Raw genomic sequence first — 22,329 nt, 5'->3', positions numbered from 1 at the left:
CAGCTAATCAACTAGAAAAAATGAAAGCTCCTAGAGATGAAATCCTCATTCAAGTGAAAGTTATGGCAATACTCCCATGGACATAAGTGACTACATGTATCTTAGGACATTATCTCAAGTCTGAATTGCCATTTGAATACTGACTTCCTTATTTACACCATGGGTTTGACTTGGAATAAACTAACTTACTGCCCTTTCTCCAGCACCTTGAGTGTTGAGGGGCTGACTCATGTGGGAGCCATGGTGCTAGGGGCAGTGTTCTAGGACATAGCTGGCTTGTGTCAAACTGCCCCTGCTCCAGGAGGCTTTGTAATCTCATGGGTCCCACTACTCCTTCCACACCCTCCAACAACTGTTCCTATCATCTCACTACGAGAAAATCTACCTGCTGGAGCCTGTAAAGGAGCCCTACCATTTCTGGACCACTGCCTACAAGGAAAGCAAGTTGGGATGCTGAAGAGAACTGAAGCCTTATGAAAGAACAAAGCTGAACTCTTTGTGGAAAAAAATGTGACTTTCAATCAGAGAGCTACAGATTCAGATCAATTTTTCTAGCAAAGGGGAATAACTCAAGTTTAAATGCAAAAAGGAGCCTGCCATGCAGAGATACAAAAGTATGGGGTTAGCTGTCAGACTTGATGAAGTATATAGTGCTGACAAGCCAATAATGAGCTAAGGTGAGGCTACAACTAACTGGAGCCGCCTTGGCTTGGCAAAATGAAGTCCAAATGCTGGCACCGCCACTGGAGGCAGGACAAGCATAGTCAATAGGAACTTCTTTCTTGATTTGCAAATAGAGTATCAGAGTTCACTTGCCTTCTGTGTGGGTGAGCAGCAGTGTGTGCTAATGCACACGCCTTGCCTTGGCTCTAAAATGGTTTCTCGCTATAAAAGTTAGTAGTTTTGATGCAGCATTTCTAAAAGGAAATGTTTGTCAATTCTGCTCTAAGTGTTTAAGCTCAACAGTCTTAATTCAGTGTGTCAGATAAGAGAAAATCATGTTGGCTTATATTTATGATTTATCACTTCTGTTTTAGCACTAGAGATGTTTGGGCTGCAAACAAACTCTTCTGTTTGTGTTTTGCTTTGCTTCATGCTTTTTTTCTTTTATCTATCTAAACTTTTCCAGGCAAATCCATAACATTTCGATACCATTCAAACATGTTGTGGGAGAAACACACCTGGAGTGCACTGAGGTAGTATTTTTTGATAAATCATAACTTATAGCTGGGCAGGACAGAGATTTGAAGATAGGCAAGAAACAGGGACAAGTTCATGACAAATAGCTGTGGCCCATGCTGCTGCACAGGTCAAGGTGAGCCGTGTTGCCAGACCCAGGGGTGAACTGATGCCTGCTACTCCACGTTGCCCTTGGGCATACTTCAGATTCTTGAGTTGAGATTGTAAAAGAGATGGACTTGGTGAGCTGGCTGACAACCACAAAAAAGCAAAGAAACTTGTAGTGAATTAAAAAAAAAAAAAAAAAGAGGACAAGAAGTAAGCTATTTTTTCCAGGGAAAAAGGACCAGAATCCCAGGAATTCGAATGCTTAAGTGCCTTTGTTTAGGATCCACCTTAAAATGCCTTTTGCTGATCTGGGCCAATATGGGCAGAGAGGTGTCTCCTGTACCTACGGGCTGGTTACTAGAAGTGCAGTAGCATCAAAGCAAACAGAACCACTATAGGTACATTCTTGGTTATTGACCATTTGGTCATGGCTTCATTTTGAGTCTGTTACACAAAGGGGGCAAAAGTGGGTAGAAAATTGTTCAGGGTATTCTCAGTTTTTCCAAAACATGCTACCTGGCACCTGAGGATGGCTGCTGAGAAAAAAGAAAGAAAGAAAGTGTGTGTTAGGCTCTTGCTTTTATAGCAGTGCTGTGTAACGCACGGAACAAACAGCTTTGTGGAGATAAGGGTGGCTTCCCCCACATGGGATGCTCTTTCCCCTTTCATTTCAGCCTTACTAAGTGCACACCAAAGATTTTCCACTTCTCCAGTTTCAAAGGGAACCTCCACCCACCCACAAGTATTTCCTCTGGTCTTCACAAGCTGTTATTGGCTCACACACCTTCCCTGCACTCTTCGGGAAAAAGAGGCAGATAATACAGGGAGAGCTGATTCTTGGGACTAATAGTAAAGGTACCAGTTAAAGGACTTAGCAGGGGGCCTCAGATTTGCTTGCAGAGTCCTGTGTGTCTTTTCTCGCGATCAAAGTGACTGCGAGAGATTGTGGTTTTCAATTCATTTTTTGCATATGGGAAAGAGGGTGGCTTTGTGCAATGGCTGTTTAAAAATACTTCAAAAGAACTTGAATCAGTGCATGGCTGTGCTATATACAAATTAAAATAATTGATTTTTGGCAGCCTTTTAGGAGATCTATAAATTAAAGGGATCACGTTTCTGATACATTCTGGGGGACTGATTTTTATGCTGATTTTATGCCCTCCATGCCAGAACTGGAAGTCAGCCACCGAAGCAGAGAGAGCTTCTCATTTTCATTTGCTCTGCCCTCCTGCCACTGGGTCTCTTTCTGGGGTACCTACGGTTACGGCAGGTCCTGGACCCACGCCGGCTCCATACCCCTTCTTTTCATTTTGTGCTTTGAGAACTTAATGTTGAGAAATAGAAGCTGCCCGAAACCCAGCAAGACCCATCCCTCTGGGGAGATAGTTTCTCTCCCTTCTTCTCCATCAGTAGAAACCGATACCCTCACCCAGTTTGTGTTGCACCTGGGCAATTCCCTTTGTGTGCACTGATGGCAATGGGTTCAGCTCTATCTGCGATGACCTAAAAATAGCTCTCAATTAACATCGCATTTCAAGAATTGGAAAATTTCCCAGAAGTCCATTCTTTTTTTCTTTTTCTGTTTCATTACATTTTACAGTAATAATACACAAGCCTGTAGAAAACATGACGGGTAATGAAAAAAAGTAATTAATATAAGCAGTGTAAAGCATTTTTTTTTCCCTCTGTTGTCCTTGCAGAAAATTACTGCTTTAAACTGAGCAGGATGTGAAAATGCATAAAGCAAACAGTAATATGCTGTGGTTTGTAAATATCTTATGCAAAACAGTTAAGTCAACTGCTGTTTATTTTTCTTACTTTGTGTCACAGGCTCTTATTTTCTTTTGTTCGTTATTTTTTCCATTTGTTCTTTCTTTGGGGGCTTGTTCTCTTTCATCTTAAGGAAGTCACTGGGTTAACCGTATATTTTTTTCCCACTACAGTTAATTCAATCAAACATATAGGACAGCTTATTCTGTCTCTTCTTACCATCTCTGGTAAGTGCTGGCTCTGAAATGCAACACGCACCACAGCAGTGTAGCAGGCCAGGTCCTCACTATACTGCAGATCTGCTCTCATTATTCTGGGATTGAAAAAAAAAAAAATTCATTCTTTTATCCTACAAAAAAATAAGTAATTATCCCAAATCCTGCAATAGCGTTATGATAAACGGTAGTCTTTCTGACTATTCCTGTAGGATTCTGCAGTGCTTTCATAAGGCTGGCCAGTCACAGCTCTGGAATGGACTGTGAGCAATATGCAGTCAACATTAAGTGAGATGGCACAGTATATGCCAGCTCTCCTTGGGATATTTCTCTCTGGCTATCCGTAGAACTTGTAATACCCAGCAATAGCTGAAGGTCACAGCAGAGTTTCTGTGCTGAAACACAAAACAGCATTCCAAACACATCTTCTGTGGCCAGGCAAGAAACTGCTTATGGTTTATTTTCCCTCCCCCAACTCTGCAGCTGACATCCAGCATTAGTTATTGTTTATTTTTGTCTTGTTCCTGGTTCTAAAGGTTTCCCTTATGGCCCTGGTTTATGTGAACTTTCAGATATCACTCGGGGCTTCTCTGCCTCATCCCCTCTGATGTAGCCAGTTCCCTTGTGAAGGTAGGCTTCCCCAGCTGAAGATCTGTGCCTCTCTCCTGTGGCATTCTGTGCAGCCATTTGGAGTCCCAGATGTAGGAAATGAAATAATCCACGCTCATACAGTCATGAAAGTGCCCATCTGGCACACAGGAACATCACGCATTGGAAGCACACAAGCGTGAGCTCACTTTTGTTATGGCATTTCATAAACAGAGATGCAGCGAGCCAGCAAGTAAGGTCCTTTGGATAATAACAATCATTTCCACCACACATTGTGTTTAAAAAATAGGGGAAGAAAAATCAAGACAAACTGGAAAGATTTGCTCTGAGGCTTCTGAGGAGAAATTTCTACTTATAAACGTTTTCTTTTTCCCAGTGGCCTGCTGTACTTACATCTCCTTGGCTCTCCCCACTCTCTCTGTAGATGTAAGACAATGGTGACAGCTGAAATGTAGCCAGTTAACTCTTAGTTACCTCTGCAGGCTCTTCTTCCTCACTGTTCTGTTAAAGAAAGGAAATATTAGATCATACTTACAGAAGTGAGTTCTATAAAAACAAATTGCATGTTACTGCTTTCTTATCACTACATAAAACTCACAAAAACAGTCTAATAAATGACCTCACCACTCAATTTTGAAGTATACAAATTAAAGACAGCAACGGATAAGCCAAGAGAGATTAATGTACAGTGTGTGCCTGTGTGTGTGTGTTTGCATGCCTCTATGAGGATATACCCATATGCTGTTGACATTCAACCTCTGGAATTATAATTAGGGGAAAAGGCAGATGTGTAAATTCATCTTGCTGGGCAGTGAATATATGCTGCACCAGTCCCTGATTAATTCAGGACTTGAACACTATTTACTCCAAAACACAAGGTTTCTGCTGGGATATGTTGGCTAATAAAGGGGTGGAATATGAGGAAACAATGAACAGCCTGAAATGATGGACTAAGTTCAATACCAGTAAGGAAAAAGCAAGGTTATTTATATTATTCCAGCTTTGTAAAGTAATTGAAAAAAGACACCCTAGGCATTTTGTTGGATGTCATTGCACGCTGTAAAAAAAACCTTGGGATGTACTAAACCTCAAAATCCCCACGATTAACCCTTCTGACAGGGCTGAATCTTCAGAGGGCTCCTCAAAGGGGTGAGATTTTTAAGGTCAAGAAAGAACAGAGAGGCTTATCAGGTCTCCTGAACCACTGCAGAAAAATCATGCCTGGCCCAAAGTGGGGGCTCAGGCACACAACTCCATGGTTTATGAACATTATAAATTATGGATAATAGTAAGAGAAAATAGTCTCTGCATTTTACATGAGTCCTTTTTGTATTGTATTTGGCAAACAGTATCCAGTCCAGTATATGTTAAATACTAAGTGCTAAGTTGGGAAAACAATGAGATGTTTGTAAATACGATAGACCATTACAATATACTGCTTCTCATTTGAAAAGTCATTTGTGCAAGAAATGATTATTGACCCATAATATGTAAATGATTGAAATGCAGAAATTAATATTTGGGTCAACTCATGTATTTTTCAACCATGAAATGAAAATCTCAGTATTCACATTCCAATTCATACATGAAAGCATTACAGAGCTATTACTTGGCTATTGTATTAATTTATTATTGTCTTAGTTAATGACATTCAGAGTTATATCTCTACTTTCAAACCGAGGAAAGGTGTTGCTATGCCACAGTAATGTTTCAGCCCAGGAATGTCCCTTTTTCTGGACTCTTCTTGCCCTGGTGACCATAAACCAAATTCACAGTTGATGGAATCAAATAAGCAGCACTGCTTGCTCCAAGGAGGGTTTGGTCCTAACACACCTTAAATCTTGTTCATGGAGGACTAGCTGCTGCAGTGCAGCTCCTCTGACTGTTCCCACGGGGCTTGATTCCGACCTCTTTCATGAGTTTTACACCAGTGTAAGTTGATTATTTACTGCAGTTATTCCAGGAGTAAAATCAGCACAGAATTGGTACACTTAGCACGGTTGTCTTTTAGTTTCTTATGATAGAGACTCCTTTTTAACCGAACCACAGGGTTCAGTGGCAATGGCAGTGTGAGGCTTCCAATGGCACCGGTGGGGGCATGTTCCTCCTGGTAGAGCTGCAACAGCTCTGACCCTTCAGCCCAGGGTGACTTACAGCAAATTTAGTGCTCAGGAGACATGCCAGGTTGTTAGTTCCAGAGGCTCACATGCTCTCTTTTTCGCTAGGAGTGTCCCAAGACCTGCAGCAACTGTTCAGCTTCAGGCCTTGCTACATTGCCCCTGAGGCAGCAGAAGGTGGCCCCTTGGTGAGGTACAACAAATGCCACTCAGTGCTAAGATGCATGGCTGAGGTGGTCAGTATGGGCCAAGTTGAAAGCTATCATATGGTTGTGACCTAGGTTATTACCCACTATGTTTAAATTCCACCAGTCACTGAACTTAGCTGGACTGACTCAGTTTTAAGGTCAAAAATCCTTTATAGTATCCTATAAACTGTGTGTTCCACGTTCATGCCTTTTAATGTAAAAGTAAACAATGCCTCTTGGTGTGCCATGGAGTATTGTGTTACTTGATGTGGCTATCTCCTTAAAGGGATGCATAATTTAATAACAAATAAGTGTATGAGTGAAATCTATGTAGAATGATATTTGTGATAGACAGAATGAACGGAGAAGAGATGGGCAGAATAATTCAGGTAATACCCAAAGGCAAAGCATCACAAGTAAATCAGGATTAACCCATGAAACATGACGTGCTTCATGAAATGAGTAGTATATTCTAAAAACTACAATGACTTCAGTGAATTAAGCTGGGCTGTATTCTATCAAGGTTGCTCCAGTGTTCCTACTTGTTATGTGAGCACTGGGTCATGCCTATGAGAATGGATCTGATTTATCTTAGCTATAATTCTGTACAATTATATTTGCATATATCTTACAGATAAAACATTTTTAAGTATTTTGAGTAGAAAAATTTTATATTTTATGTACAATTTTTTGTAAGCAGCTTTAAATGGCTTATTTTGTGGGTGACAGAGCTTTACACAGCTTTTTAAATAAGGAAGTCCCAGTATAGGAGCATGCTTGGGTGGTGAAGAACTTGGGGCTACCACAGGACTACCTAAAATTGAGATGGAGATGATGCAGAGGGGGTAGTGGTGATCAGTGATGGAGCCACTGCTCCCATGGTGTGAATAAGCAACTGCCCACACTGGCTAGCTGTATGGGAGGGTCAACATCCTCTTGGTCCTGCCCAATTAATCATCCTCTGGTTTTCTTAGCCTCTGGTGCAGAAAGCAGACCAGGTGACTAATTCTGGCAATAGAGGCCCTGCTTCTTAAGAAGACCTTCCCTTGGTAGAAGAATTATTTAATTTTAATTGCCTTGTGGCCTATTCATTTATTTGAAGCTAATGGCTAGCATGAATCATGGCATTAGGAGGTGAAAGCATGCTTGGTACCAGTGATCTAAAGTAGATGCGGTGTCTGCCAGGGGTAAGAACAGAGGGTGCAGGTTCCTGATGCTATGACTCCAGGGGAAGAGCAGGAGAAGTAGAGCCTCTACTCTAAATCCAGTGCCTCCCAGCTGATCTGGACAGCAGCATCAGCTAGGGCGTGACCAAGGTGCAAGCGGAAGTACGTGCACTATTTTGCAACGAGCTCACCTAAGTCTCTAACAGACAAGGTGACAACTACTGTGGCCCCAACCAAACACAGCCTTTGTTTAACTTTACTAGTATGAGTAAGCTAATTGGCATCACTGGGCCTGTATGTGTGCTTAAAAATTACGTTCACGTTAAAGTGCATTGGTGGGTCAGGGAATAATGGGTGTTAGCACCCTGCAGGCCGCAGCCCCAGATGTAGGCCTTGCCCTGACCTTCTGCAAAGCTGCAGGGTGCTCTCAGGGCCTGACTCTGCTCAGTTTGTGGCTGAACTGCCCTATACATGCTGCTGCCACCGCTTAATGCTGGGAATTGTCTAAGTCATGAAGTAACATGTTCTACCAGGGCAGCCAAAAACAACAATAGAATTAGCAGGAGCCAGTCCAGCTGACTCCAGGAGAAGCTGCGGAGTTTCAAAATTAATCGTAAATTTACCTCTAACCCTGAAAGCAAAACTAATTGCAGAATGTAAGGCTCTCTGAACATGTTTGGGAACTGGATTGGGTATACCTTGGAAAAAAACACAAACACTTTAGATAAAGCCTCCATTTTAATTGTATCAATTCTGCCAATTAATGATAATGGAAGAGCAGGCCAATTAGCTAAATAGCTAATAGTTTTATCAAGCAGAGGCTGGCAATTTAAAGCAAACAAATTCTTTCTAATTTTATCCCCTTGCACACCAAGATGTTTAAAGGATAATGGGGGATCCAATAAAGGATATTGTTCAAATAGAGCTACATTTAAATCGCCTAATGGCTTTAAGAGTTTTACCCCAATTAACAAAGAAGAAACATGAACATCCAGTGACTTATAGCATAATATCTAAAACCTTCATTAAAAAAAATATATATATACGTATATATATGTGTATACATATATTCTCCAAATAAGGGCAGAATGGAAAATATCATTGACTTTCCCCCTAAAAACACTGATTTCTCCCAAAACAAAGGCTGCTCTGTAACAGCAGAAGTATCAGAGAAAAAGGACTCTCCTGCCTAAGCCCCAGTACATAAATCATCTTCAAACTATGGTCATTAGTTTAACATAACTGTGGATTTGAATAAAGGAGATTGACCTATCTAACATATTTAAGAGCAAATCCTACTGTTACCTAAATCTGAACTAAGTTAAGGCTATTGAAGAGAATCAAAAGCCTTTTCAAAATCAATAGCCAGAACAAATTCCTCATGATCATAATTTTGAGGATAAAAAATCCATTAAAGTGATGTCTTTGATTGCTATTAATGAAGCAATCTGGAATAGATCCAGATTGATCCATATGGATAATCGAATCTCTCATTTTCTCACATTTCAAAGGACTCAGATTTGGGCCTGATTTATATGACAGTGATGAGCAAAAGGCTCCTTTCCCTTGGACACTGGGCTGCTCAACCTGGGCAGTGGATGGCATGGTCTCTAAAGGGAGCTGAGGAGCAATGCTCTCAATGCACAGAGAAAGCAGAGCTCAAATGAAATAGCTATCAGCCTCCCCCACAAATCCCAAATACCTCTCTTTTGCTGCAGGTCTTTTGGAGGCTACTGAAGGCTGTTGACACCACTGAAGTGCTGTTGAGGGCTGGAGGAGAGTACTAGGGAGGGGAGATCAGCAGAGTTAAGTCAACAGTCTGGCCCATGCTGGGGAAACTGGTGTCTGTGGGAGCTTCTGCTGCATGGTACATGCAGGTCCCTCTCCTGGAGTTTGCTTCGCTCCTGCAACCATTCCTCATACTGATCTGCTCCAGAGCCTGCAAGGTAGAAGAGTCATTTACCTTGGAGGCTCACAGTGGCTTTTTTTTCTGCAACAGTCTGTTAATTATCTGGCACAAATATGCATCCCCCATCCCTCCCTCTGAGATGCTTGGCACCCTTACTGCTCTGCCAGGCTCAAACAGAGAATGGGATGTCACCCATGGGGCAGAGGTAGTCTCCAGGAAAGCTCCAGGTAAAAACTTTGGCCAGCACATAGGCAATTCTTTTCAGGGTGGTGGAAGGACTTTTTCTTTGTTCTTAAGTCACCAATTCCACAGTTAAACAGTAACTGTTAGGCTTCTCTCCTGCTTTTTGGACATAATGCCAGAGTCCCAGAGGGAATAGCTCTGCTCAGCCCTTGAGCAGGAGTGGCTGCAGAAAGGGCTCCGCTCCTCCCTGCGTCCTCCACCAATACCACTGCCCTCTTCCTCTGCTGTAGTCTTCCCTGTCAAGAACCTCTAGCACCTCCCTCTTCAATACCAGTTTTATGGCCTCTGGCAGGTATGTCCTAACCACTCTTTCCACCTGCTAGCAGTGCCCTTTGGCTGCACACCCTGCTGCCTGCCATGCCACCACCATGAGCCTGCCTGTCTTCCTCCTGCATCTCACTTCTCCCACCTGACTTCTCTTTTCCCTGGGGCCTCGATTTCTCCTTGCAAGAACTTGCAGAGCTGTGGAGTGGCTGAAAAATTTGCTGATCGTTACAGCAACAGATTTGGAAAATTTCAGCAAAAACCTTTTGTGCCAGAACAGAAGACAGTTTCCATTTATGACTTTGCTTTTTTGCTGCCCCTTTAGGGGCACCTCACCCTCACCTCACCTTTCCCTAATGCCAGAGATGTGTGAGTACTGCAAACTGTCACATCCAACAAAATGCTCCCGACCACCAGTCCCCAAGCAACAATCAGTCTGCTTTAGTTGGAATTCAATAAAGTACAAGGATTGCTCCAAAAGTAGTGCCTCCTGTTTTATTATGTTGGCCAGATACAAACAAGTATTTAGAAGGCTCACCTGTCTGTAAGGAATAGTTATGAACAGAAACATCTGCACCTCCAACAGCTGAAATTATATGTAACAGCTTTCATTCCAACTTCACAACCAACTGATACTCTCATTTCTCTGATCTCTCTTCTGCATTTAGACATCGCTAAAGCCTATGCACCTCTGAGCTGGCATATGCTATAGTGCTTCTTCTACTGTGTTGGCAAATTGAGTGAATCCTTGTCTCAAAGGTGACCCTTTGTAAAGGTGTTCCCTTAGGTGACCGGAGTCAACAAAAATTGCTGCTTTTCCATACGAAAATCCATGTGCAGGTATGATGGAAGCTGTCTCCTTTCTACCTTAAGTAGAAATGATGTAAACATAAAAACAAGACCAAGCATACTAGGTTGAACAGAGATCCAACTAATACAGTATTTTATATTTGACACTTACTGGTAGCGAATGCTCAGAAGTGGAAATACAAGAATAGGTCAAAGGCTGCTGTTTCACAGGTGGTGTGTAACCTCCCAGCAATTTGAGGCTTAGGCAATCTCTAGTTTGAGTTTGCCTGGATCTTCTGGTACCTGCTGGCATTACCAAAATCTTCAAGCTAGAGGAAGATTTCCTCCCTTCCCTCCCCTCCCACTTTGTAGAGGCCTGAAATGGTACCTGCAACTCATTGGAACGGTTCACATTTGTTCTCTGTGCAAAGTACTGAATGGATTTCCTCAAATCCTTTAATGGGCTTGAACCTGAGCAGTGAAAGCAGACACTTTACTTCAAACTTTCTGGAACATGTGCCACTCCAGTATCCCTGGAAATACCTGTGGAACATTTAGAGGATTGTTAGGCAAAGCATTCAAGGAACCTGAACCGGTGCTGGCAATATCTACTGGTGATGAGAGAGATTAAGTATTTACTACCAACACTTGGCCTTGTGGACTGGTGTTTATAGGAGTAAATATGCTAAGCTCTGGCATTTATAGGCTGGCTAAAAAATTGTGAAGCAGGCTCCAGGATTTGGGGCCCAAAGCTTGCCAGTCCAGACCCAGCCCTGCCAGGTGACAGTCTACAATGACCACTGAGCAGCTCCTGTTCAAGCTCTCTCACCAAACTTAAGAGATATCCTTAAGATAAATATTTGTCAGATTCTATAAGAGAATTTCACCTGGAAATTGAAGTGTCTATGGTCTGTATAAAAGCAGTATGTGAGATGGAAGGAGCAAAGGAACAGGGAATGTGGAAGGGCTATGGGAGCACATGGGATGGAGCAATTCAGCTAGCTGAGTCTGCCTGTCATGGCCCTTACACAGAAGAACTCTATCATGTACTAATGCTATCAAAAGTAAGAGTTTTCGTTGCAGCCAGCTGGAGTAAAAGAAGCGATAGGCAAAGTTTTCCGACCAATGTTATTAGGAGTCTCTACCAGCACTAGAAGACAACATAACAAATCCCATTCACACCATTTTATTTAAATACTTCTGTCACTAGTAAGCTCAGGGACACAGACCGAAAATTATAAATGCAATTATGAATTCCATTAGCTTTTTTGAAACCAAAGGAAATTTACTACCAAAGGAGAACAAATTCTGCTCCTAGTTACAGTGATGTAATGCCAGGAAAGCTGACAGAGTAGTACTAACTCACGTAAGGAAAGAATTTGCTCCGAGCTCCTGGAACGCATGCAAGGCTGTGCTGAACAGATACAGCTATCTCACTATGTTGAGAAGGAGCAAGAGAAAGACTTTTAATGATTAAAAGAAACCCAAACACATACCTTATTTTTATAAGTAAATGTGTTACCTGAAGAATAGTTGCAAACACACTCTCATTTGCATAGGATTTGGTATACATCTGTGCTCTTCAACAGATTATTCCAAACCCTGAGTATTTCTTATAATTAATGTCAATATGCTTGGCTTATTTGTTATAAAAGAAAAGCATTTCTAATTAGCTTTTTCTGATGTGCAAAACGTCAGTATTTTTTCCTAGTGTTTTCCAAATCAAGTTCTTTTTAAATTCCTGCACAGAAAGACAGTGTGAGGCTTATGCACCACTTCAGTCTTATTCTGAAGACAGTTTAAATTGCATGTAAGTGATAACTAGGCCTTAGGCTGGCCCTCAGCGTGGGGTGAGGTTCACCTAGCAATGCTAGGAGTTCAAATAACGTAAACTGGACTTGTGGAAAATCAAACATTCCAATTTCCTGTTAAATTCAATCATTACTCTGCATATCCCCATTCATTATAGTGACACACACAATTTACTTTTAATATGAAGCAACCCTATTTGCCTTTTTTGTTTTTGGGAAGAAGAGTTTTTGGGAAGAACAAAACCTTCAAAACAATGACATTCAGAGGATTATCACAACAGGCCAGGGACACAAGTAAATCTCATGCAGTAAAAGAGAGTACAACTGTGGTGAGCTGCCCAGATGCAGCAATAAAGAGGGTCAAAGTGTGCACTTTTTTTTTTTTTTTTTAAACCAGTTAATCCTGCAGAAAGGGCAGATAAATTAAGAAGCCTTTGCCAAGCCAAAGTACTGGTCCCATCAGCTGCAAGTAGCAGGAGGGTGGAAAGTTGAGTGTACACACTCCCATTTCTTATCATTTACATCTCTTTTTTTTTTTTTTTTCCTGGGAGAAGCTCAGAACTGTTTATACATTTAAGTAAAACCACCGTGCAAGACTGACCAGATGCCAACTGGAAGCAGTGAGAATATTTTCCCTTTACTTTGGGTCTTGGATTAAGCTCTAAATGAGATCAGTGCTAGACCTGATCACTGGAAGCATACAGGAAAGGAAATTTTGCTTCTCTATTAAATTGGACAAGCAAAGTGCTTTACTGAGTGAAATAAGATGTGAGAGTCCATGACATGTTTAGGTTGCTTTTCTTTTCCATACTGCTCTCATTTCACACAAAGAAGCTCATTTCCCATATCATATGGCCTTTGATCCTGAGCAATAAATATAGTATCTTCTTTAGAAACATGAAGGCCCCCCGCTTTACAGCCTTGGCCTTGTTGGTTGATCAGTGAATTCAAACAAGAACAGCAGATTCCTAAAACTTTGGCCAAATTAACATCTTAAGCAGTTTTTGGCTTCTTCAATGAGCCAATACTGTTGTGGAAACCTGGAAGCAGCAGTCAGGTCTTTGATGATTTATTTAGTAGGAGTTATCTAGTAGCTAATTGTCTGCAATTTTTGACCTCATTCATGTGTACTGCTGACTCTTCTGCGTTTTTTTTCTCAAGCTTCCTTACATCTCTGTATGTTACATTTCCAGACAGCAGTTCAACTTTATCACAAATATTTTTATGAACTTGCAAACCACATCGAAGATCTTCAGACTCAAAAGTAAAAGATAAAATCATCCTCACAGGGCACCTCACCCTTTTCCACCCAGGCACGTGGAAAAAACCCAGCTTTAGGCTCTAGTATTTTACATTTATAATGAGTAAGAGCCTAGTCATTTTAATTTGCTGTTAGAATTTTCACCTTTCCGTTCTTTTCTTGCATTTTCCACTGTGAATCTATATCAAAAGATAGAAGTGCTGACCCATGTAAAAGAACAATCCTCCTTGTCTGTCCATACTGTAGAGCTCACCACCACTTAGTGCTGGCCCCAGTGAAGTGCGTGCCTGTCAGTGACCACAGATGTACCATAGGAGGGATAAGTGATCACTAGGTGTGTGTTGGGGAGTGTTGGCCATGAGTACAGAAGATTTTTGTACTATATTGGCAACAAATCTTAGCATGGGTAATAGGCAACTAAAACATTCAGTACATTTTATGACTGTAACCTAGATCTTCATGGGTAAGTCCAAAGAAGAATCTGATTCATTGTATAGTTCTGTTTCCACCATGGTTTAAGGATGGCATTGATGTCTATTAAATTATAGAAATAATATCATTTCTACTCAGATTTCTGCTTAATCTCACATGACTTTTCATGAGATAGAAAGTTCTTCCTGTACATTTTCCACATTTGATTACACCTTTGCATGATTCAGCAATTGTCACATGTCCATTTTGGGGTGGTTCCAATCTCCTATTTATATATTTATGAAGAAGGCCAGGTCCCCTGGCAGATGGAAGACACCCTATTTGGACATTATTATCATCATAATTTACTAAGACTCATGCCAGTGGGAAGATATTCTTTTTAAAAAAGATAAGTCCTGTTTTCTTAACGTAGCCATTGCTTAAATGTAAAATACAATTACAGTACCCGCCCAGGGTATATGTTGTGTAATTTTACAATACTGCGTCTAGATGAGTGTTGGCATTCTACCTACGTTCTTACCACACCCAGGAATTCTGGTATTACACAATTACACACATCCTGTTGACTAATTACATAATAATTAGTATTTTTAATATTCAAAGATGCACTCAACTTGGTTATGCAAGATTTTGTGTCACTGCAAATTAAAACCAAAACATAACAAACATGTGTAGTAAAAAAACACTGTTTAGATAGCTTACCAAGCATGGACTTATCTTGCAGCAGACAACACAAAATAATTAATACTTCATACATTTTAAACACTTTCAGCAGGCCCTCCCTCCTGCACTCTTACTTTGGGTAACACACCTGCTTTATAAATCTGTTAAAGTAATTTTGCATTCAAAACAGAATTTCTGTTGTCTGCCTACTTCTGAGTTATGATCACCTATCAGGACCAGAGATAATTTTTGGCTGAAAAAGTACTATGATGTGCGTGGGAAAAGCAGACTGTTTTTTACAGCGGCCATTCTGGAAGGAATCTGGAAAATTCGATTTAGGTCAGCAGCTACCTGAAAAGTATCCCAAATACTATTGTTTCAAGAAAGCGTTCCTGATAAACCTGAGCCACTTGGCTGTGGAACTAATGTTCGACAAGCCTGGGTGGAATGTCTTGATCAGGGCTCGTGGCTGCAAAGTCTGGATCACCATCGGACTTCGGGGCTTTAAGATCACAGAAGTATTTTTGCAATCATTTCTTAAAAGATGTACCCAAAACATTGTGCAGTGCAAATTCTAAATCTGGTGTATCAAAATTCACAGAACAGAGCACAGAGCAGAGGCCCAGCCCTGGGTCTTGCCCACGTGGATTGTACATGATGTTTCCATAGTGCTTCTGGTTTGCCCTAGTTAGTTTCTGTGCAGTCTCCAGTTTGCACACAGAACTTTATGGCAGAAAGAGTAGAAAACATGAACTGTGTTTCCCTCTCAACTAGATGTAGGCAAAACAGTAAAGAGCAACAAACACTTTGTGAACAACTTTTTTTTTTCTCTTTGTGAATTTGAATTTTAACTTTCCAGTTACTGTGCCTCAAGTGATATTTCAAGGCACTGAGGACAAATGAATGCCCGGGGGCTCCTTTTTGGACTGTTTATCTTTTCATGGGGCAAGAGATTATAGAGCAAGACCAACTTCGTTACTGAAGAACAATTTCTCGCTGCCCTTATAGGTTAAAAATTGGCATTTCAGTCTAAACTCTTGCCCCTGACAGGTAGTTACTTTTTAGCCAACCAGCAAGTGTCAGAAAACAAAGAGGATCTGTTTGGAAGGAGCAGGATGTGGGACTGCTGTGATAAGAGATACTGCTCAGCGCAGAGGTGCATGCAAAGCAGCTTCACAACTGCCTTTTCCTCAAAGCCTCAGCAGCCCCACTTCTCTACCCCAAATAACAAGAATAAGGCCACCGCACTTCTCTACATCTGGAGAACACTTTAAAAAAAGGTCAGTTTTTGAATGTACAACTGAGGTTATTGTTACTACTAGAGGCTCATTTTTTTATGTCCTCTGCTTTCTTACCTGGTGTTCTTCATCCCTGACTCTGGCAAACACGAAGCTTTTGAGGGGCAAGGCATCTGTAGCCATATACCTGTATCACCACTGATAAGCATGCGGCATCCTCATTTCACATGGAGAACCACTTCAGAGCAACTGCTTGAGATGCTGTTCTTAAATCATGAAGTCTCAATTGCCATCATTTGTCAAATTCCTCTGTTCTCTTCTTTTCTAAAAAAAAAAACCCACAAAGCCACAATGAACTTCCATGCTTTGCTATTTTCCCCCACCAGAAATGTCGTGGCTCATTTGCATATATAATGAACAGTATTTAATTACTGATAATAATCCAGAACAAAAAATTGCACCTGGCCTGACAACACAAGGCCAACTTGCTTCCTGATGTGATTTTAAATGGCTGAGATATTAAAACACTGAAAAACGGGGTTTATAATGGAAATACTGACAGACAATTAACTATAGAGATGCTGCTCTAATAAATGGAATAGCCCGTCGTAATCTCTAGTTCATAAATATGCAAATACAAGGCAGAGGATTTGCTCCAAAGGATGTCTCTATAATTTTAACTGACCTTTACTGATACTAAATGAGCCTGTTGCTTCTGTTTTTAAGCATTAAATAGAAAGTACAGAGAATCCAGTCTCTCTACATTCAGCACCATTCATCTCCCATCAGCACCAATAGCAAAATCCTCATTACCTTCAATAGTAAAAAAATCTGGTCCCAGAACACACAGAAAGCAGGATGTCTGGCATTTAACTGAACTCTTGACTGTACTTGATTTTAATTCTGTTCTCATCTGTGTTAATTATTATTATATTAATTCTTCTGTTTGGGAAATTAAGCACGCGTTCGCCCCATGTGTCAAAGAGCTTGACCTGCCAAAATGCACTCACCCGCTCAGTGATAAACAGGCCATCAACACAATGAAATAAATGTTGAATTTTATCCAGTTTCCTGTTCTGGACCAAATGGAGGCAAATCCACTGACTTAATATTTAATAACCTAAATGTAATTTCTTTTTTGTGCCTCACATTGCAGAGTAAAGAATTGGATGGCTAGCAGTTTTGCATATTCCCAACCCCTAATTATTTTAAGCTATTCATCCTGGTATCTGTCCATTGATGCTCAGCCAAATTGCCAGCAGGGGAGAGATCTGTCCAATCCAGGAGCTAAATGAGTCACTGAGAGTCAATCTGTTTTTTTCCCTTGCTGCTGGGATTTCCTTGGGTCCTGGCCTCTCTCTGCTCCAATCACACACACACAGCTTCAGGCGTGGGTCCTCTTTGGCTTCAGCTGCCTCCTGTCTCTCCGTGTCTGCTCTGCTCATCACAGCTGTTGATGGGTTCTCGCCGGCTGGCCACAGAAGACCAATACTTCCATCACACTGCTCATACAGCTCTTGCTCTGGAGGAAAATGAAGACATCTTGGCCTTGTTGAATTTGCTGCTGAAGTAATACATCAGGTATCTAGATGGAAAGCAAACCACATGAATAAAATGTGTCATCTGGGTTAGATACTAATTTATTTGCCTTAAGTTCTGGGAACAATATTTGCACTTTTCCAGAGAACTCAGTTAAGTTCCATAGAAACTGAATACTAATATGATTTCTGCAGCATGGAAAACAAATATGAAACAGAAAAAAAAAATTGACTCATCAGAAATATTAGCTACTCAGTATTAAAATATCTGACAATGCTGCAAATACAATTTATAAACAGGAACATTTAGAGCCGAACTATTCATTGAAAAGCAAATTCCTTGCTTGCTCCCTTTTAGGGTCAGGATTCAATTACAAAAAAATATGCAGCAGACTTAAGGACTGCATGTAAGATTAAGATAACTGGTATTTCATGGTAAATGATTAAATTAGCTGACACAGTTTTATCCTGAACTTTGCCATTAAAACTGACATTTTTGTGCCACGCACATTGTAGGCTGCTGGTAATCTAAACTGCCTTTCTTCTTCTAAAGACTTTAAATAGCTAAAGTACTCTTGTTCTTTACCCTATTTGCAAATGTGTGGAAAATATATCTACATCATAACAAGATGAACTAAGCACAGGAGCAGAGGACTTAATATTTCCTCATCTATCATACAAATACCTTAAGAAAACAGCAAGGAAGCTTCAAATGCCCAGATTCAGCTCTGCAACATGCACTTTAATCAAGTCGTTCATGTGACTCTGCAAAGATGAGAACATGCTGTCCTCCTCACAGTGAGTAAAAATAGAGAAATGACAGAAGCCTTTTACTAAAAGTTTAATTATTCCTAGTATACAATCCTAAACCACTCTATGTTTTATTCCTCTTCTTTTCAGGCTTGCTTTTTTACGCAAAGAGAGTTATGAGAATAATTTTGGTAGAAAACAGCTTATGATCGGTCGGATGAAGCACTGCCAGAGCTGATGTCTGCAGTCACTTTCCCTCAGCTGAGCTAGCTGGGAAGGAGCAACTCAATCCACTGCGAAGATATGTAGCCTCCAAAGCAAAGCACAGGCAAGGCCTGACTGATCAGAGATGGGCTTTGAGGGAGATGAATCTTCTGAGCATTGCACTGAGTGCCTTTTGGAGGTGGGTGGGAAGCAAAGCCACCAAAGAGGCACTGTAGGAATGAGGAGAGGAGGCAGGATAAGCAGACAGCACAGTCCCACAAGAGGCCAAGGGTAAGCATAAGGAACGAGCTGTGGCTGAAGAAAGTTTCACAGGCAACAGGGTAAAATTCTTCAGTTCTTCTGGTTGTTTGATTGGAGCAGGGGTCAGAAATATGGATCTTTGTCCCTTTTCTTTATTTATTCATTGCAAAGAAGGAGTACATGACTCTCACTGCAATTTCTCCTCTTAAATAGAATAACCTAGAATACCTTGATTTTTTAGCTAACCAGAATTTTCAAAAGAAGTAGCTAAAAATGCAAAACCACAGAACTGTGGAGCAGCACGTCTTGCCTTTCACAGAGAAGAGGCTTACACGTTTTTGGAAATTATGCAATAGCAATGGCTATTATTATTGTAAAATAATCTACCTGAACAGGACACTTTATTTACCGCTCACAGGCTTAAACAGTGGAAGTTCCACAAAGAAGTCATGCATGCATCACATTATACCTCTTCATGTGCACTGGCACAAAGATAAGAACACTGATTACACAAGTTGGATTATACAATCTGTATTTTAGCATTTAGTAACCAAGGTATTTGCTGAAACAAGTAGTAAAAGTGTGACAGACACCAAAGAAATAATGTTTTTCATTCCAGCAGAGAATTTGATCCTTCAGTCTTCGCACAGACTTATCAGAAGTGTGTGCATAACAGGAATGTTACGGCCACATTTCTAGATTCCTTGTTAGCCACAGCTGGACAAGATTTTGGACTCCTTTCTACATCTTGGATCTTCTGGCAGTTTTAATAAAGAAGAAGAAAGACAACTTTTTGCACAGCACCTTCCTCAGGAGATAGAAATTGCAGTTATACAACACTCCCACAGTCACACCACTATCATCAAAAGGTGACTTTCAGTGAAAAGAGACGGCTGTGAAGACAGCTTCTTTGTTAGCGAACTCGTGCAAATGCTGAACAGTGAAATGCAATTTGATTATCAAAAAATCAAACCAGTATGAACATTTCGCAAACTGTGTTATTCAATTCAAACTTCTTAGCTCTCCTCTATCATTTCTTGGTTCTTACATGTTGTGAAAGAGACATAAATACTTTTACTTTAAACGTTGAAAACCCTTCACATCAGAGGTTACATGAATCATCTAGCCTTTTCTATTCCAAAATGTTTCACTGATCATTCATTATTAACTGAGTAAAATGAAGATAGCTATGATAAATGAAAATTTATCTCAAAGTATTAGAAAGAATATGAAAACACCATGTTCGTAAGTACTAACGTTTAGATAACACAAGAGAGTCCAACCCCAGTTTTTTCACTGTCACATACCATATGGCTCTTAATAACTCATTATTACCATTTTTTGCTGTTCCTAGGCACTGGTAGTATCAACCTGGTCTGCCATTGAGCAGAAATGCATTCCAACAGGAGAACAGTGAAGGGACTGGATGTTGACGGACAGGAAGCCTGCTGATATCAAAGATTAGAACCTAACACATGTCCAGATTTTTTCTTAGCAATATACATTCTCTACAAATTCTACATAAATGTATGTCCTGCTCTTGATGAGAACGCTCAGATTAGAGAAGAAGAAGCCTGTGGCCCTTTGCAGATCTGAGAGTAAGGTCTCCTGAGTAACAGAGTAACTTGTGCTTTGTGCACAAGGGTTTGTGTACAGAACTTGTAGATACCATTACAAAATAGTCATTTTCGAGCAACTTGCCACAGAAATGAGCAGAGCCTAGAGAGGAACCTTGCTGACATAGACAAGATAAGAATCTAAGCTACCTTATTTCATGAGTCAAGATTCTGGATACATCTTGTTCCTTGTCATGTGTCCTTTCATACAGAAAGGACAGAAGGACTGGATTGAAGTTAGGAGGGCTACTTGAGATGTGCTCCACAACTGAATATATTTAGAAAAAAGTTTTCATGCCATTTTACTTGTTTGCCACTTAAAATGTTTGTTTGTTTGTTTGTTTCATTGCTGCCCTCTTCAGCTCAGGTTCTCCAGGGTGGCAGGTCAGGCCTATGGATGAGGGAAGCAGACAGAGACAGAAGTTGTGCAAAGCTGGTCATGGACTTAATAAGGGCTTGATTCCGTACCAACGAAATCAACAGGAGTTTGGCTCATGTTTGCAATGGGAGGTGGATCACCGCTTTATGCCAGCTGTTCCCTGTTGGGTAGGGATAATCCCCTTGAAACAAAATATTTAACTTGTTCTCACTCTGTTGATGTAAGAAGGCTTCTTGTGATAATGCTTTCATGAGAATTAAAAGGTGTGTCCCATTTTTAATGTCAAATACCTCATACCTCTAGTATATATTTGCCAATTCACACACATACACAAAAAATAAAAAAATCCAAGAAATGAGACATCTGCTGTTAGCCATATGGGTTTACAAAAAGTGCTACAGCAATCTGAGGTGCAGGGTGTATCCTCTATTTGTTCTGCTTGCCATGACTTGCAATTTCCTCAGCTGGAAGATGCAGCAAGGAGCCAGGTTAGTTCAACCAGCTGCAACTGAGGTGGGACCCACGGGCAGATATAAAGTAGCCAAGGCCACCGTAGGCAAATAAGATGACAGAAAAATAAACTGCTAACTGTCATGAAGGGAGTCATGAAGAACAAAATGTGGGAACATTATCAGACAGACAGAGAAACAGGAGCTGAGGGAGGACAGTAATTATGATAAAATCAGATATGTGTCCCACAGTCTGGATCCAAGTATAGCATTTAGTCTCAGTTACAACAGTATTTTGTTTCTACGTTTTACTGAGGAAACGAGGCTCTGACACTGCCCAGGTTGTGCCATAGATCAGCAGCACACTGTGGCTATTTCTAGCTTCTGCATGTATTGGCGGAGTTCACAGGCACTGTGGAAGTGGGGCATATTTATCCCAGCCTTGGTTTGGTTCACTCCTTCTCACCCCTCTGGCTGAGATCCATTTGGCTAGCATACTTGGAACATAATGTCTGCTAAGCTTTATAAAGCAATTATTTAATTTGAAAAGTCTCTTTGATTGCATTCTAATGAGATTTCCATAAAAATATAGAGTTCTCCACCTACTCCTGGGAACTTTTGTTTACTCCATAAACTATGACTCTTTTCAAAAAGCTCCAGAAGACTTCAAGAGTGGAAGCTTCCAAAGACAGAATTGTTTGGTCTGGCATCTGGGAACTGAGATTTCCATAGACTTACATTCTCCAGAAGCAGAAAATGTATGGAATTGTTTGAGCTTAAGAAATTAGGACACCTGTACAGAATGAAAGGAGGAATTGAGAGAGACAACAGCAAAGCCGGGAGCTGCATCCTGCTCTCTGTTCCAAAGAACATTCCCCTTACAGATTTTTATGGCTCTCCCAGCCCTAATATTAAACACTTGACCTTTTTGTCAAATACTATTTTAAATTATTAGGTTGGCTGATTAGTTACTAAATATACCATATGTAGTAAATAGGAAATTGTGTAGTCCAGTGCTACAGTCTCAGACCTTTCAGGTATTGCTCCCTTGGCATTTAGTGTCAGAACATTGAGTCCCCTTGTATTAACTTAAGTCACTTGGTTAGCAAGGAGTGCATGGCATTTTCACACAGGGTGTAGTGATTTCTGAGGTAGCATGACTAGAATGTT

At 40.7% G+C, this 22,329-nt stretch overlaps 2 long non-coding RNA genes across 7 annotated transcripts in view; one reads left to right on the top strand and one right to left on the bottom strand.

Moving 5' to 3' along the window:
- The window catches only part of LOC101750715, a 424,944-nt gene that overhangs the window by 19,580 nt on the left and 383,035 nt on the right, over positions 1-22,329 (bottom strand). For 2 of the 5 annotated variants that reach the window (XR_005862065.2, XR_005862061.1), the window contains 5 exons: positions 16,973-17,547; positions 16,080-16,281; positions 10,946-11,100; positions 9,055-9,291; positions 4,275-4,382 (listed from right to left, as the gene is read on the bottom strand). This is a non-coding gene — a long non-coding RNA (uncharacterized LOC101750715). Of the gene's footprint in view, positions 1-4,274; positions 4,383-9,054; positions 9,292-10,945; positions 11,101-11,923; positions 11,974-16,079; positions 16,282-16,775; positions 16,903-16,972; positions 17,548-18,185; positions 18,219-22,329 lie in introns of those variants that run through there. The other 3 variants (XR_005862062.2, XR_005862063.1, XR_005862064.2) reach the window with 3 other exon arrangements.
- On the top strand, positions 15,853-21,070 carry LOC121111358. 2 transcript variants are annotated; one of them, XR_005862067.2, is made up of 3 exons: positions 15,853-17,543; positions 18,130-18,298; positions 18,401-21,070. It is a non-coding gene; the product is annotated as an uncharacterized LOC121111358 (long non-coding RNA). The 2 variants fall into 2 exon arrangements; XR_005862066.2 differs by lacking the exon at positions 15,853-17,543 and having other exon boundaries at positions 17,990-18,298.

Source organism: Gallus gallus, chromosome 8 (assembly GCF_016699485.2).
Source record: "Gallus gallus isolate bGalGal1 chromosome 8, bGalGal1.mat.broiler.GRCg7b, whole genome shotgun sequence".
NCBI classification, from domain to species: domain Eukaryota; kingdom Metazoa; phylum Chordata; class Aves; order Galliformes; family Phasianidae; genus Gallus; species Gallus gallus.
The sequence above is the reverse complement of the archived record's forward strand: the minus strand, read 5'-3'. Positions and strand labels throughout refer to the sequence as shown.